Below are 15,202 nucleotides of genomic sequence, written 5' to 3'. Positions count from 1 at the left end.
AAGTTCCTTTGGTATTGGTATGTTAATCATATTCTCACATATATCTCTGATATTTGACAAAAGTGTCTATACAATTATCTTCATGGCTATATACAGGAATATGGTAATCATGTTAGGCGCAGACTGAATCTTGGCTATAGACTGGTACAGACAAATGTAGACTGACAAATCGGAGGTCTGTACACTCTTTATAATACCTCGCGCGTTCATGTATCACTGCGCGAGTGTGATCCGCGAGGAGAAAAGGTTCTACATTAGCGTCAATCTCATTGGCTGCGTTACATATTAATACGTGTATCGGCGGAAGCAGAATTTGGTCCGTCTCTAAGGCAGCGCCATCTCGTAGTGCGGAGACGGACGAGCCGGGACTATGCACACAACATTGCCCATGTCCTTTCTTATTACTAAAATTACACTGTGCTTGAGGCGATGGGCAACTTTCCGTGGGTGGGCACGAAGACTGTTAGGACACGATTTCAGTTTCTTAGTCGGGGCCAGGTTGGAAAAGTGTTTACTTGCCCGCGAGCGCGCGGTATGGCGCTCTGTGCCGGAGCCAGGCTGGAGGGCACGTGTTGTGCCGCACTAACAGTACACACACTCGGGGTCATGTCGAACGCGGAAGTAGCCGTGTCTAATGTATGTTAAGTCCACTACTTCCTGCAAAGACGGGTTTTAGATCGTAAGATTTGCTCGCAGATGCGGTGGTCCGCCACATTCAGCGCAATAGCGTCACTAATCATGATATCTGCATAAGAGAGTCCACATGAGCAATTAAAGTCACAGTCTGATGTTAGTCCCTGAAGATCCACTATCCAAGATTTAATGGACTGAGTAGGAAAACACCAGAGACGAAAAAATTTGTAGCATGCAGCTACCACTTTTACACTGTCACGGAAGTGGTAGTTAAAAGCATCAATCACTTCTCCTTAAGTTTTGTCCTCTGGGCGGGCGGTCGGGAACAATTTTACGAGCACAACGTATAACATTACACCCGCGTTGGCAATGAAAAACGCAAGCCGCTCTGTACCTGGTGTGTGTGCCTCGAGCTGGGCAATGTACTCTGGCCAGCATTCAAAGTCCGGATTGAAGCCACGAAATGGCGGCGCCGTAGGCGTCGTGTGTGGTACGGGCGGGGTCGTCGGAGGTGCCGAAGTAACTGCAGTTTGTAGTGTGACCAGTCCATTTACAGCAGCGAGCAGATGCGTCATTTGCTGAGCCTGAAAACGTACAAGGTCGGACAGCGAAACCTGTTCCTGTGGCGAAGCCATCGTTGACACAAAATAATGTCTTATAGCGAAAGGTGGAAGCACACATTCATTCAGTCACACAGATATATGGCAAGAAAGACAAAGCAGTATTGAGGAAACATAGTGGTCTAAGGCGCTACAGTCATGGACTGTGCGGCTGGTCCCGGTGGAGGTTCGAGTGCTCACTCGGGCGTGGGTGTGTGTGTGTTTGTCTTCAGGATAATTTAGGTTAAATAGTGTGTAAGCTTAGGGGCTAATGGCCTTAGCAGTTAAGTACCATAAGATTTAACACACACTTGTACATTTTTTTTTTGAGGAAACATGATGTTGTTGTGGTCTTCAGTCCTGAGACTGGTTTGATGCAGCTCTCCATGCTACTCTATCCTGTGCAAGCTTCTTCATCTCCCAGTACCTACCGCAGCTCACATCCTTCTGAATCTGCTTAGTCTATTCATGTCTTGGTCTCCTTCTACGATTTTTACCCTCCACCCTGCCCTCCAATACAAAAATTGATGATCCCTTGATACCTGATAACATGTCCTACCAACTGATCCCTTTTTCTAGTCCTCTTCTCCCCAATTCTATTCAATACCTTCTCATTAGTTATGTGATTTACCCACCTAATCTTCAACATTCTTCTGTTGCACCACATTTCGAAAGCTTCTATTCTCTTCTTGTCTAAGCTATTTATCGTCAATGTTTCACTTCCATACATGGCTACACTCCATAAAAATACTTTCAGAAACGACTTCCTGATACTTAAATCAATACTCGATGTTAACAAATTTCTCTTCTTCAGAAAAGCTTTCATTGCCATTGCCAGTCTACTTCGACCATCATCAGTTATTTTGCTCCCCAAACAGCAGAACTGCTTTACTACTTTAACTGTCTCATTTCCTAATCTAATTCCCTCTGCATCATCCGACTTAATTCGACTACATTCCATTATCCCTGTTTTGCTTTTGTTGATGTTTATCTTATACCCTCCATTCAAGATCTGACCATTCCGTTCAACTGCTCTTGCAAGTCCTTTGCTGTCTCTGACAGAATTACAATGTCATCGGGGAACCTCAAAGTTTTTATTTCACCTCCATGGATTTTAATACTTACTCCGAACTTTTCTTTTGATTCCTTTACTGCTTGCTGAATATACAGATTGAATAGTATCAGGGAGAGGCTACAACCCTGTCTCACTTCCTTCCCAACCACTGCTTCCCTTTCAAGTCCCACGACTCTTATAACTGCCATCTGCTTTCTGTATAAATTGTAAATAGCCTTTCGCTCCATGTATTGTACCCCTGCCACCTCTCCTGTGATCTGAAAAATAGGTCGAATGAAGGAAGCGAGTAGGAGCAGGAGAGGTAAAGCACTTCGGTACTACTACTACTGCTACTACTACTACTACTACGTGATCAGGCCCAGTGGACCGCACGCATCTACAAGTTTCCTCCGCCACCGTATTCTGTCCGTTGCTACTATCCACCATCCGTTCACATCTTTTGACACTTGGTTTAAGTCTTCATGGAGTCCATCCCTCCAACGCTTCTTGGGTCTCCCTGTTGGTCTCTTTCCTGTAGGTGTGAAATCCATGAGCGTCCGAGGCCATCTGTGATCCTCCATCCGGGACACATGGCGGGCCCACTGCATTCGTTTGGCTTTGACACTTCGGTAGTGCATCTAGAGAAAAAGCACATTCAATAGACAATATTAGTAAATAATATATACGTAACTTTTGAGTAACAAAGGCAAAGTCTGTAATGGCTAGCCCCCTATGAAGTAGAAAGTAAGTTCCTTGGTCGTCTGCTCTTCATGAAATGGGGCAGAAAGCAGAGGGGTGCTCGTAGAGCTCCACAGCGACGGCTACAGGGCGCTGTGGTCGGCCTAGTTCGTCCGCTCTCGTAGTGCCAAACTACGAGGGTGCACCTACACTGTGGAAACAGAACTATCGATACCACACTTCGTATTTACTGTTGCTATAATTGCCTCGTGGTCACTGCTGTTTGCTGCCGTTAGATCGAATTTATTTCTATCATGAGTGGTTTTCCAACATCTGTTATAAGTTCTATCCGTTCTCTCTGTTCTAAGCTTTACGACTGTCTGTTGGAAGCAGTCAAATGGCGCCCTGATAGGCATAAAATGTTATCTTACGGAATCGACACTTTGGCGAATTGTGATGCACATAGCAATTCTGATTATGAGGCGTCAACGTATCACCCATTTCAAGTTTTATGTACCTCTATATTCAATGGAGAGATATTGTGTGTAGATGGAACAAGACGTATTTAATAATCTTCATGGAGAACGGAAGATGGCTACTTTCTTTTACCGAAACCCGTTACCTGCAATAATGTTTTTATGGCGATCTCGGATAAAAAATTCTTCTTCTCAGAGTTTTCAGAGAAGGCACTTAACAATGTAATACAACATGTCCTGCCAGGCCCAATAAAACCAAACTATGATTATCCCTATTTACAATCGGATGACTTAAGTCTCCTCGAATTATTACAGTATGAATAGGGAACTTTAATGCAAAAGAACTGAGGTTTTCTCTGAAGTTTTCAGTTACACAACGAAGTGAGTCTAGTGTTCGATACTACATTTATATGGTCACGCTTAATACTGAGTCTTGCGCAAACAGTGTGAGTTTGGAGGTCGACAGAACGACCCTGTTATAATTTTAGGCTCACTCTTGTTACTGAGTTTCTCCCAAAACAATGACAAATGCCACTTGAATTTATATCTCGGTGGATTTGAGTCTTGTGTACTGGAACAAACACACCACCATATCCCATATCGACATCCTTTTGGTATACACTTAAATTTTCGCCAAAGATGTCAACTGCAACCTGTGCCGTGTATTATATGAGCTTCACTGCTTTTTAGGAGCGCTTAACACTCTGGCACTCTGTGTTGATTGCTTTGGCTGCTAGATCCTAGGATTTTAATGATGTCACCAGCGTACACTGATACCTCGTGTCTGTTCGTATATGGACTGAACGGAAAGTCGCCTAATCTTCGTTTCTGAAGTCCACATAAGGCCAGCTAGCTGGGTAACTGCCACTGATATGTAGTGCACATCTGACTCATTTAGGATCACCCTAGAGTTCTCAACTCTTTGGCGCTATTCTAGGAAGGCACGTAGTAGCTTGTCACAGAATCTTCGAGGTCTTTGGTTCAAGCCTTCCACTCGATTCAAAACCATGACGTCACGATCTAACCTAGGGAAAATGGTACATATTGTGAGCTTCGGTGGAACTCCGTGAGCAAGTCTCGTATTCTCAAATTTCTCTACTAGTCTCCGGAATGATCCAAGTACGACCTTAGGGACCAAACAACAGGCATCGTTTGTTCCAACGTAGACCACTGCCTGCAGTTGATTGTATCTTGTTCCCTCAGTGCTGCAGTGGTCGTGCGATAGCGTTCTCGCTTCCCACGCCCGGGTTCCCGGGTTCGATTCCCGTCGGGGTTAGGGATTTTCTCTGCCTCGTGATGGCTGGGTGTTGTGTGATGTCCTTAGGTTAGTTAGGTTTAAGTAGTTCTAAGTTCTAGGGGACTGATGACCATAGATGTTAAGTCCCATAGTGCTCAGAGCCATTTGAACCATTTATTCAGCATGCTCAATGTTGCCACGAGGCACACACACTCAGAGCACCTGGTGTTCCTTCTCATCCCATGCTGCCATTTCCCTGAGGGGCACTATTATTCGCGTTACTTTTGAACTGCTGATTATTAATAGAAACCTACCCTTTTATTTCACAGCCCCTTGACACTGGACACAGCAGGTTTGCCAACAGATGAAATGAGTCTCACTGGCTCAGATTCGGGTTCAGTGGAAGACAGCACAACAAGATTTGTTAGTTAGTTATATGAGTGCAGCGTCCTGAGGTCTTTCTGATCTCTGCCTCCACTACAATGGACGCTTGGACCTCCCATTGACACGCCAATGACAATCAAAAGACTACAAATACTCGTTTCTGTATTTCCTGCAGGAGAGACAGTGCCCACGGCATGTTTAGTACTTGAGATATCTTTGGTATCTCTGGTACACAAGCCATGGTAGGTATCCCAACGTACCCACACGTAGCAGCTTCTGATCGGTTGACAGTATCTGGGACCATTTCCATCTGCTTACGAATAGCAGCTAACTCATACCCTACCCAAGCAGCAAGAAGAATGGGCCTGCATTATGTCTGTCGCAATGCATTACAAAACAGTAGAAAAATAACTTAAGCCTGGTGCGCCATTTAAACGTATACTAAATAAGGAAATTCTTACTAAGCTTGCTGATTTTCTTTAAATTAACGATTCTGGCATGCTACAAGCATAACCAATAGTCATTTGAAACTAAAGTGATATTTAGCCAATAGCGAAATCCTTATTACGACCACTGAAAACATGAAACAAGTTTTACTGTTTCTCTGAAACACTTTTTCAGTTGAGAGTAGCTAGGAAAATTCGACAGTAGCGTTAGTTTACGATAAACGCAGACAATATACACCACTATTAAAAGAGAGACCTAGTATGGCGCGGTATGTTATTTATTTACAGTATCTGTATACCATAAACAACGATTTATTACCAAATAGTTTAAGCAAAACATTCTTATCAGAAACTGTGCAGTTGTCCCTAGCTTCTCAAAAATATACCTTTTTCCCGTAAACATATAATAGCGGAGCTGTTACATGTGAACGAGGATATTAAGGCCAAAGACTGCACAGAACGGTGAAGTTTAGAGTCCACGATTTAATGCTACACAGTAGATCAAGGTTATGTTTACAAATGGCTCTTAAATACTACACCATATATCGCAACATCCGAAAGAGTTCTAATAAAATTAACGCGAAAACCAAGTTTAAATTTCTCGTCAAGTTACTGTACCAAGTTTTCGAAATTAATTTATGGGACCCTTGTGATTGTACTCGAAAACAAACGAAATTCCAGGGATCGGCTTATATGGTAAGCGTTAGCATAAAATTTACCAACTGCACGGGTTTTGCAGCATAGCTGATTTTGTATCCCCATTTGCAATATCGTGCCAAAGGTGAGCACTGCATACACAGTGCACCTCACAAAACAGATATGAAATATGCAGCACAGTAAATGTAAACCTGATTGGGGCAGCTGAGGTTCACGCTGTATATGCTGTGTATATCCCACATATTCCGTGCTAACGGCTCCTCATCTCGATGCACCAGCCAGTAGTGCCTTTCCACTAATACCTCCTGTACCCACAAGGATATCAGTTCCTTACACAAATATTTCCGAAATTCACTGAGGCTACACTGCGCCAAACTAGTTTTTTCGACATATCACATGAACTGTCCTGATCACTTTGGATATAGCAACTTAAAGAACTCTTGCCTTCCCAGTACAAAATTTTCACCTTATTCCTATATCTCAACCAGGAACCGCAATAGATACTGAGTCTGGGATAAAGTACCGTCGGACAATTTTCTACTCTCTTGTAACAACTCAAGGTAAGGGTTAGATAACTTAACAAATAAATCACTGCACCCTCTTGCTGTCTGTCAGTAATTTTCCTACCAATCTGGCCACCGCACTCAGTTTCCCCTCCTGCAGCTTCCATCACTATTCTGGTAATTTCATCCCTAGATTCGGAGCAGACATATCCCCGCAGTACGTTACGAGAGGGCGGATTCTTTTCATTTTTTTCCTTTAGCTGGTCCGTCTGTTTACCCAACTGCTCGCTTCCTTTCATGCAACGCAAATCACTCGATCTATTCAAATATCTCGTTATTTGGGCCTTCAAACACCTTATTTGCGTGCTGGAGGGTCCCTCTACTTCAATAAAGAATACAACCGCTGATATTTCAGCTAACGGTGACTGAATAGTGGCAACGACCTCACTCACCTCATTCGGATGATGTGGCGTCACAACAGGGCGATGTAGTACTTCCTTAAATACTCGTAACCAATAATATTGTAAGTTCATATTGCAGTCCCTCCTCCCATAGATCACTGACTCCCTTTACGTTATTGTCACAGAACTTGAAATGAGCTATTATCAACCAGTATATATGTTCCAGAACTATCTAATGCGAATAATCTACCAATTAACGATAACCCATACAGTGAAAAATGAAACGTGTGACAGAGTGAGAGAAGAGCTGAAGGGTTTGTTGCTTAAGTGGAATATTCCTAAAAACTATTTTAAAACAAATAGATTAGATCAAAACTTAATCGCCTGCGGTGGGCTCAATAGAAAGACACATCTAAAGATACTTAATCCCAGTGGTCGCTGTAAGGAAACAATAACTGTTCCCAGCTACCGATCTTTGAAGAAAACCCTCACAAATTAGGCGGAACGGGCAGAAATTTAAAACTTACACTAAAACTACCTTTGTAACGAATGTTAAAACAGAACCAATTTAACATTCAGATTTGATGAATGATTTTCACGGATGCTAATTCCAGCACCTTATTCCACAGATATTCGTAAAATGTCCCTTTCAGTGGGTGGCAGTTACAATATGACGCCTCTCGACATGGCCTTGTAGGACGGTCCCATCACACTGCCGAAGCCTTCCAGTATCAAACCAGTTGCTCTATTATCAGCAGTGCTGCCTGTCCAATATGAACTATTTGCGTGAGCGCTAAATGTACCTGTTGGGCGCAAACGGCTGATGCAGCGACTATAATTCTGTAAGCGTGATACTATGCTTTACTGTTATGGCGAAGTTTGTTAGTGTGATTAAGGTCCACTTCTCTTTCTGTATGATTCGACGACGGATGGGTTTTATATCAAATTACTGTCACATAACCTGATGATCAGCCAAAAGGCTGAAACCTTTAGGTGGCATAAATAACTTCGCAAGCCAGTCTGCTTTACACTTTAAATAAATGATATTTGTTCATACACGCAATACGACTTAAGCTATTACTTCGATAACAGGGTAATTTACAGTCTAGCAGACACGTTGAATTTGTTACGCCATGTACTGTAAAACTTCAGGGAAACGCTGATCGTTATCCTGTTAGAAAAATAAGTTCAATCAATTAATAAGTCTTGCATTTGGTGCCCAATGAAGGTGAAATTAACGCACGGTTCGTTGGTGGGAAGACATATTGGGTCATATTGTGCAGCTCGTGTACCATTAGTACATTCTTCTTTGCTGTAGATTTCAACCCTGATAATACGTGTTCGTAAGTATTGCTGACGCGGGTGCTATAAATTTGACATTTATATTACGAGTTGCATTTTTCACGAAATTTCTCTTAGGTATTTTAAAATTTGTTTCGACTACCACGTAGTTATTAATGATTGTAAGTGTTTCTTGAAGTTGTAGCTAAGCCTATCTGCACGTCAGATGTTAGTTATTACTGACCAGTGATAGCTGATGCGGATAACACAGGCTACGGTTAATGTTCTAATGGTTTCAAACGATAACAAAAATACGTTGACCGACTTCAAACTTGCAAGTTTTTATCATTGACATGTTACTCTTCTTAACGACGATATTTCAACATTTAAGTACACTTTTTAATAAGCATGGTATGTTTTTATCATATCGGACTTTTCTACTTTTCATGTTCTGTAGTTTTTAAAAGTAACTTACTTTTTAAGTAGGTTTACTGTTGAGCTGAAAAGCATCTTTTTCTTTCCTCCATAGTTTCAGTTTGCACTTCGTGAAGTTGTTGGGACAACAACATTGTATTGAAAACTTGGATCATTAGTAAGCATACAAGGTTTATATATATTTTTTTATAATTTTTGTTTTGGTACTCTTGTAAGTATTCAATTATAGTATGTTTTAAAAATTGGGATTTGTTCACATTACTTGATACATATTTTCCATTTATTGACACATTGCCGAGATACACTTTCAGACGTTGACTTCAGTGCACACACAATAACTGAAAAAAGGTAACAACAACAACAAATAATTAATATAAGGTAATGAAAGTTCGGGAATACCTTTGTTTATTGTTATTGAATAGAATTGGGGAGAAGAGGAGTTTGTGGTATAATTTGACAAGAAGAAGGGACCGATTGGTAGGAAATGTTCTGAAGCATCAAGGGATCACAAATTTAGCGTTGGAGGGCAGCGTGGAGGGTAAAAATCGTAGAGGGAGACCAAGAGATGAATACACTAAGCAGATTCAGAAGGATGTAGGTTGCAGTAAGTACTGGGAGATGAAGAAGCTTGCACAGGATGCAGTAGTATGGAGAGCTGCATCAAACCAGTCTCAAGACTGAAGACCACAACAACAACAGGACAACACAACACCCAGTCCCTGAGAGGAGATAATCTCCGACCGAGCCGGGAATCGAACTCGGAACCTTAGGATTGACATTCTGTCGCGCTGAACACTATTTTGTTTTTAATTTCGGTGCGCCTACGCGAGTCTACGAAGCAGCACGTTAGCGCTCTTTTTTTTTTTTTTTTGTTAATGGCAGTCAGGGGGCAGAGTGGGCAGGGGTTGTACTTGGAGGCCTGGCCACGGTGTCCCCGTCTCCTGACAGGATAAGGGAGAGGCAACAGGAAGGAAACATTGTACATTGCAATTTTTTTGTTGGTAACAATAATATATTATTTATTCATTTAATTTTAATGACCCAAAAGAAAAATCATATATAAAAAAGAAGGGAAAGAAATATACGGCTGAAGTGACATCCTCGTCACTTCACTGGGAGTACATCCTATCCCTCGAAACAACGTAAACCTCGGACTCCCCACCGCTTCGGGGGGTTATGAAACATGCTGCCTAGAAAGTTCGCAAAATGCGTTTTATATTTAGAGTGGCGTCGGATGATTTCGTGTCGTTCTAGTAGATAATGGCAATAGTCCATGCCCGATATCAAGGTCCGCGAGAGCACGTAGTGCGATGCGTGTCCTCCAATCCATCGGATTGCCGAAGTTTTTTGTGAGGGGAAAAATACAGCGTCAGGGAAAAATAAAGCGTCCGTCGTGATCGTTGATTCGTCGGTGCGTCGGAGGAGGGCCATGATGCGTTGCGTCAGCCGCCAAATATCCTTTGCCTCACCGCACTGCAGAGAATGTTCGTCGGTGTCCTGCATGTCACATATAAGGCAGAGCGGGGAATCTACCATGCGAATGTCGTACAATCGTTGGCGGTTGACTGTCTTGCGGTTGATTAGTGTATACCATGACGATCGCGCTGCTGTGGTGAGAAGAGGTGAGTGGACAGCTCGCCAAATCTGTCGCCAGTTTCTTGTTGGGTATTTAAGTTGTACAACATTGCTGCCATGATGACGCCGCAAGTATCGATATATCTCACGGGTAGTGGGGATTCTTGTAGAAATTATCTGTAACGGAACATAACTAAAATCAACAAAAAATCGCGCCACGTGAGAAAAAGAGGGCGAGATTGTGCCTACGGCCACCGGTGGTTCAAAGGACGTGGGAAGATGCACATCCAGGATGGCCAACGTGATGGTGAGTTGCCGTTGGTTCCAAGTGCGTAGCTTCGCTCGCAGGTATGGAGCCAGAGCCTTGTTCCACACATCCTTGAGGTTAAGTCCTCCAGAATGGTGTGGGAGAGTTTAAGTCTCGTATTTTATCTTAAACAACATTCCTTCTCTGACATAGTATCCAAAGGCCGCCATTAATCTGTCAGCAATACCATGTGGCATTGGCAGTACCTGTGCCAGGTGCGGCAGTCGCGAGGCCAGGTGAACATTAGTGTAGTCCACCCTTTGGAGCTTTCGGAGTGAATGGTTGCGTATGTGCAGTCGGACGTTCTGGAAGAGACGTCGATAGCTCGCCGCCGCTGATTGGTAGCGATCGGGTGAACAATACACCTAAGCATCGCAAGATGTCCACCATCGTAAACGGACTGTGCAGAGCGTCCAGCCCTCGGCCGATGTGCATGATCTTGGGTTTATTCATGTTGACCCTGCTTCCCGCAGCTACTCCGTACGTAGTAAGAAGGGTAACCACCTGACTTACTTCGTTCTCCGACCGGACGAGTATTATCAAGTCGTCGGCATATGCACGACACGTGAAGGAGCTCGCACAGAGTCGGACGCCTGTTAGAGTCTGCATCAATGGTTCGAGCGCTATTGTAAACAGTATCATCGACAAGGGACATCCTTACCTAACTGAGCTGCAAACAGGAATCGTTCCTACCTCCCTGCCATTGACTCTCAACGTCGAAGAAGCGCCGCGAAGGAGGCGCATGAGGACGGTAATAAAATCCTGTGGTATCGCCATGCGTCGCATGGTCGAGTCAAGGAAATCATGGTTGATCCTGTCAAAGGCACGATGGAAATCCACTGATACGAACGCCGCTCGCATGCGACAAGCTTCCGTCAGGGAAATTACGTCACGGTATTCGCCGAGGATAGAATGTATGTTGCTCCGAACCCCTAGACAAGCCTGGTCTGGTGGTATTGTCTTGGATATTACAGTCTTGAGCCTTGCCGCCAACATTCGCGCAAAGATCTTATAGTCAGTATTGAGCATCTTGAGCGGTCTAAATTGATGGGCGCTGACACTCGCTGTCGATTTCGATATTGGTATAAGCAGTCCCGCCATGAACTGCAACGGAACGTCCGTGTCAGGGCTCAGTAACTCATTATACATCAATACCAACTGGGACATCGTTATATCCGCAAATGCGCGGTAAAATTCGAGTGTCAATCCATCTGGCCCAGGGGATTTATGCACCGCACCCTTCGCGAGTGCGCCCCGGATGTCATCTTCCGTTAGGGGTTCCAATAGCGCCTCTGCATCCGGACCATCCACCTCCGTTTGCATCTGTCGCCAAATTTCTTCTCCTGTCCGATTGTCCGTCGGCGTCCCAGTGAAAAGGAGGCGGTAATGCTCCAGAAAATTAGCAGCAACAACCTGTTGTGACGTCAAGGGCCTACCATCGTCATCATGGAGGACTGTGATTAGGGATCGGCGATTACGCGCATGTCCCTTGGACACATGATGCATGCCAATACGTTCTCCATCGACATTGTCCAAGCACCGAGCACGGATCGAAAGTCCCTCCAGTCGACGTCTCGTGATCGATAAAATGCAGGCCTGAATACGATGGACTTCCGCTTGACGCTCGGGTGATTGAGCCCTGGAGGACAGGTCGCGGAGCACCATGTAGTAATAATCAAGTGTATCTCGGAGCCATTTCGCTTTTTCCTTGCCATACGTTATGAGAGCTCTTCGTATCGCCGGTTTTGCACACTGCAGCCACAACGAAAGAACCGTACGGTGCAGCAGCAGACGGCGAGTGCAAGTTTGCCATGTTTCTTCGATCCGCTGGCGACATTCGAGATCCACCAATAAGGATGAATTAAGTTTTCAGAAACTACGACTCCGCTAGACCCTCTGCCGTGGGAGGGTTAACGTGCATAAATATGCAAGGTGATACGTAAAAGCTGTGGGCCAACGTTCAGCAGCCAACACGTGATCTCGTAATCCGTCAGAAACATAAATCCGATCCAGCCTGCTCGCCGAGTGGCTAGTAAAATACGTGTAGCCCTCTCGCTGCCCATGGATCTTTTCCCACGTGTCCATAAGGGCCATGTCCCGGCAGATCGTGTTCAATGCGTGGCAGGAGCTGAGATTAGGAGTTTGATCCTTCGGTGTGGGTACACAGTTAAAATCCCCCCCTACAAAAGATGTGGTCATACCTCCCACGGAATAGGGGGGGCAATGTCCTCCGAGTAGAATCGTGCACGCGCCTGTCGATTGTCAGATCCGGAGGGTGCATAGATGTTGAAGATACGAATGCCGTTTACGGTCATAGCCAAACCCCTAGCCGAAGGAACGTAATCGAGGTCACACATCGGAATCCCTTCCCGGACTAGTATCGCTATGCCACGTCCTCCATCTGGAGTCGGCGCTAGGTAAGTGTTGTATCCATGCACGTCGGGAAAAGCAGCATTTCAGGTTTCCTGCTTCAGCAGAATATCAACGTTTGTGGCGTAAATCATGTCCCGGAGAAGTTGCATCTTTGCAAGCAAACGTGCGGTGTTAATGTTCACTGTGCCCACCTTATATGCTTGGTCCGTTGTCGTTGTCATGCTCGTGTCATGTCATTGAGAACTCCAAGGGCGTCAGTCCACTATTCGTGCTCAGAGGGGTGCCCGCCAACGGGCTGCCTTCCTTTGTTGTCGTTCCGTGGTGTGCATCCTGTAGGTGAGTGGTCGTCATTTGGGGGTGGCAATTCCTGTATGTCTTCGACTGGTTCCGCCCAGTCGCAGTGGTCATCCATCCGAGAAACGTCCTCTGATGTATTTCGACGTGGCTGCCGGGACATTGGTGTCCCTGACTCCTTCGTCGGCAGCGCTGGGTCAGTCGGTGTCAATGAAGAGGGACCATCTGAAAGGCAGGACATCCGGTCACCATCTGACGGAATCCTGTCAGCGTTCTCTAAAGGCCCGTGTTCAGAGTCAGACAGTTCTTCGGCTAGGATACCTTCCGTGTCCCCTAGGCTAGGGGCGGGACGTGTCACCCGAACTATGGCGTCGCTTTTTGCGACGCTTCGGCGATCGCTGTTTGCGTGCCCTGCCCTCTGCTGCCTCACTGTGTTCGTCGATCGTTCGTTGGTCCGTTGCCGGCGCCACTGTCTCTACCTCTACTGCCACGCCGCGTGCTACATGTGAGTATTCGGAAGGTTCGTCCCTCAACCGACGTGACGTGAGAGTAGGGACATTCTCAGAGTCACCTCCATGCTCCCGTAACTCGGTCTGCTCTTGCATAAACACGTCTTTGTTACGCTCCGAACTTGGCAACACCTCCCGGCGGGCCACCGACACGTACGTCATCGGCAGTTGCGTGGGAACTTCTCGCTGTGACGCTTCTCCATGTGGCAGATGCACGACGCGGCGTTGAATGCACTCCGAGCGGATATGTCCTTCTCCACCACAGCCAGAACAGGTGCGTGGCTGGCCATGGTAGATCACAATAGCTCGATATCCGCCAATGTATAAATAAGACGGGATAGGTTTAGTAAGGACGATCCGCACCTGTCGCATGCCGTTTAGCACAGGATAGGTACTAAAACTTGGCCAGCGTTCAGGCGTATGACCAAGTACCGTCCCATATGGTCGCAGCGATTCAGTAACCATCGATTCTGGCACCTCAAACGGCAATTCAAAGATCCGAATGGCCCTCACACCCAATCCTGAAGGAGCTACTGTTACATCGCTGATATGGCCATCAGAGTGTCGAAATTTAAATCCTCTTTGAGCAGCGGAGAGAGTTCGTTCACACGCAGCTTCATCGGTCATCTTGTCGTACATTGTACTGCTTACAATGGACCGGTGTATTCCAGTTATGTCTGCAGCAGGTAAACGAACTTCTTCCCTCAAAAAACGCTCTATTTCGAAAGCTTTGGGTCTGGCAAATTCGTTGTCGAACGTAAATTGGAGCGTGGTCTTTCTAAAATTGTGTGCCATGGCGATCGAGTCAGACAACAACACGCGCGAGTACCGGCGGTGTAAACACTTTCTCGTCCACGCGCGCCCACGGCCGGGACAACAGGTCCATGCCGCGCCACCGCCTAAAGCAGACTGAACACTCAGCTACCGGGGGCGGACACAACAGCGGTATGTCGGCGAGCCTTATCCTGTTGGAAACACTCCGTGGAATGGCAGCATAACAGGACGAATCACCAAACTGACGTACAAATTTGCAGTCAGAATGCGTAGAAAATCGTGGGAGTGTTCATATTGTAGTGCGAAATCACACCCCAGACTATACTTCTAAGTGTAGGTCCAATGCGTTTAGCAGACCGACAGATTTCTTTCAGGCCCTGAACTGGTCTCTTCCCAACCAACATACGACCATCACTGGCACCGAGGCAGAATCAGCTTCCATCAGAAAACGAAACGATCTTCACCCTGTCGTCCAGTGAGATCTTGCTTGACTCTACTGAATCCACAAACAGCGATAGTTTTGGGTCAGTGGAATGTACGCTCCAGAGAGTTTGACTGGAAGCTATTCTTGAAGCAACCGTTTCGT

Source organism: Schistocerca serialis, chromosome 6 (assembly GCF_023864345.2).
Source record: "Schistocerca serialis cubense isolate TAMUIC-IGC-003099 chromosome 6, iqSchSeri2.2, whole genome shotgun sequence".
Taxonomy (NCBI): domain Eukaryota; kingdom Metazoa; phylum Arthropoda; class Insecta; order Orthoptera; family Acrididae; genus Schistocerca; species Schistocerca serialis.
The sequence above is the reverse complement of the archived record's forward strand: the minus strand, read 5'-3'. Positions refer to the sequence as shown.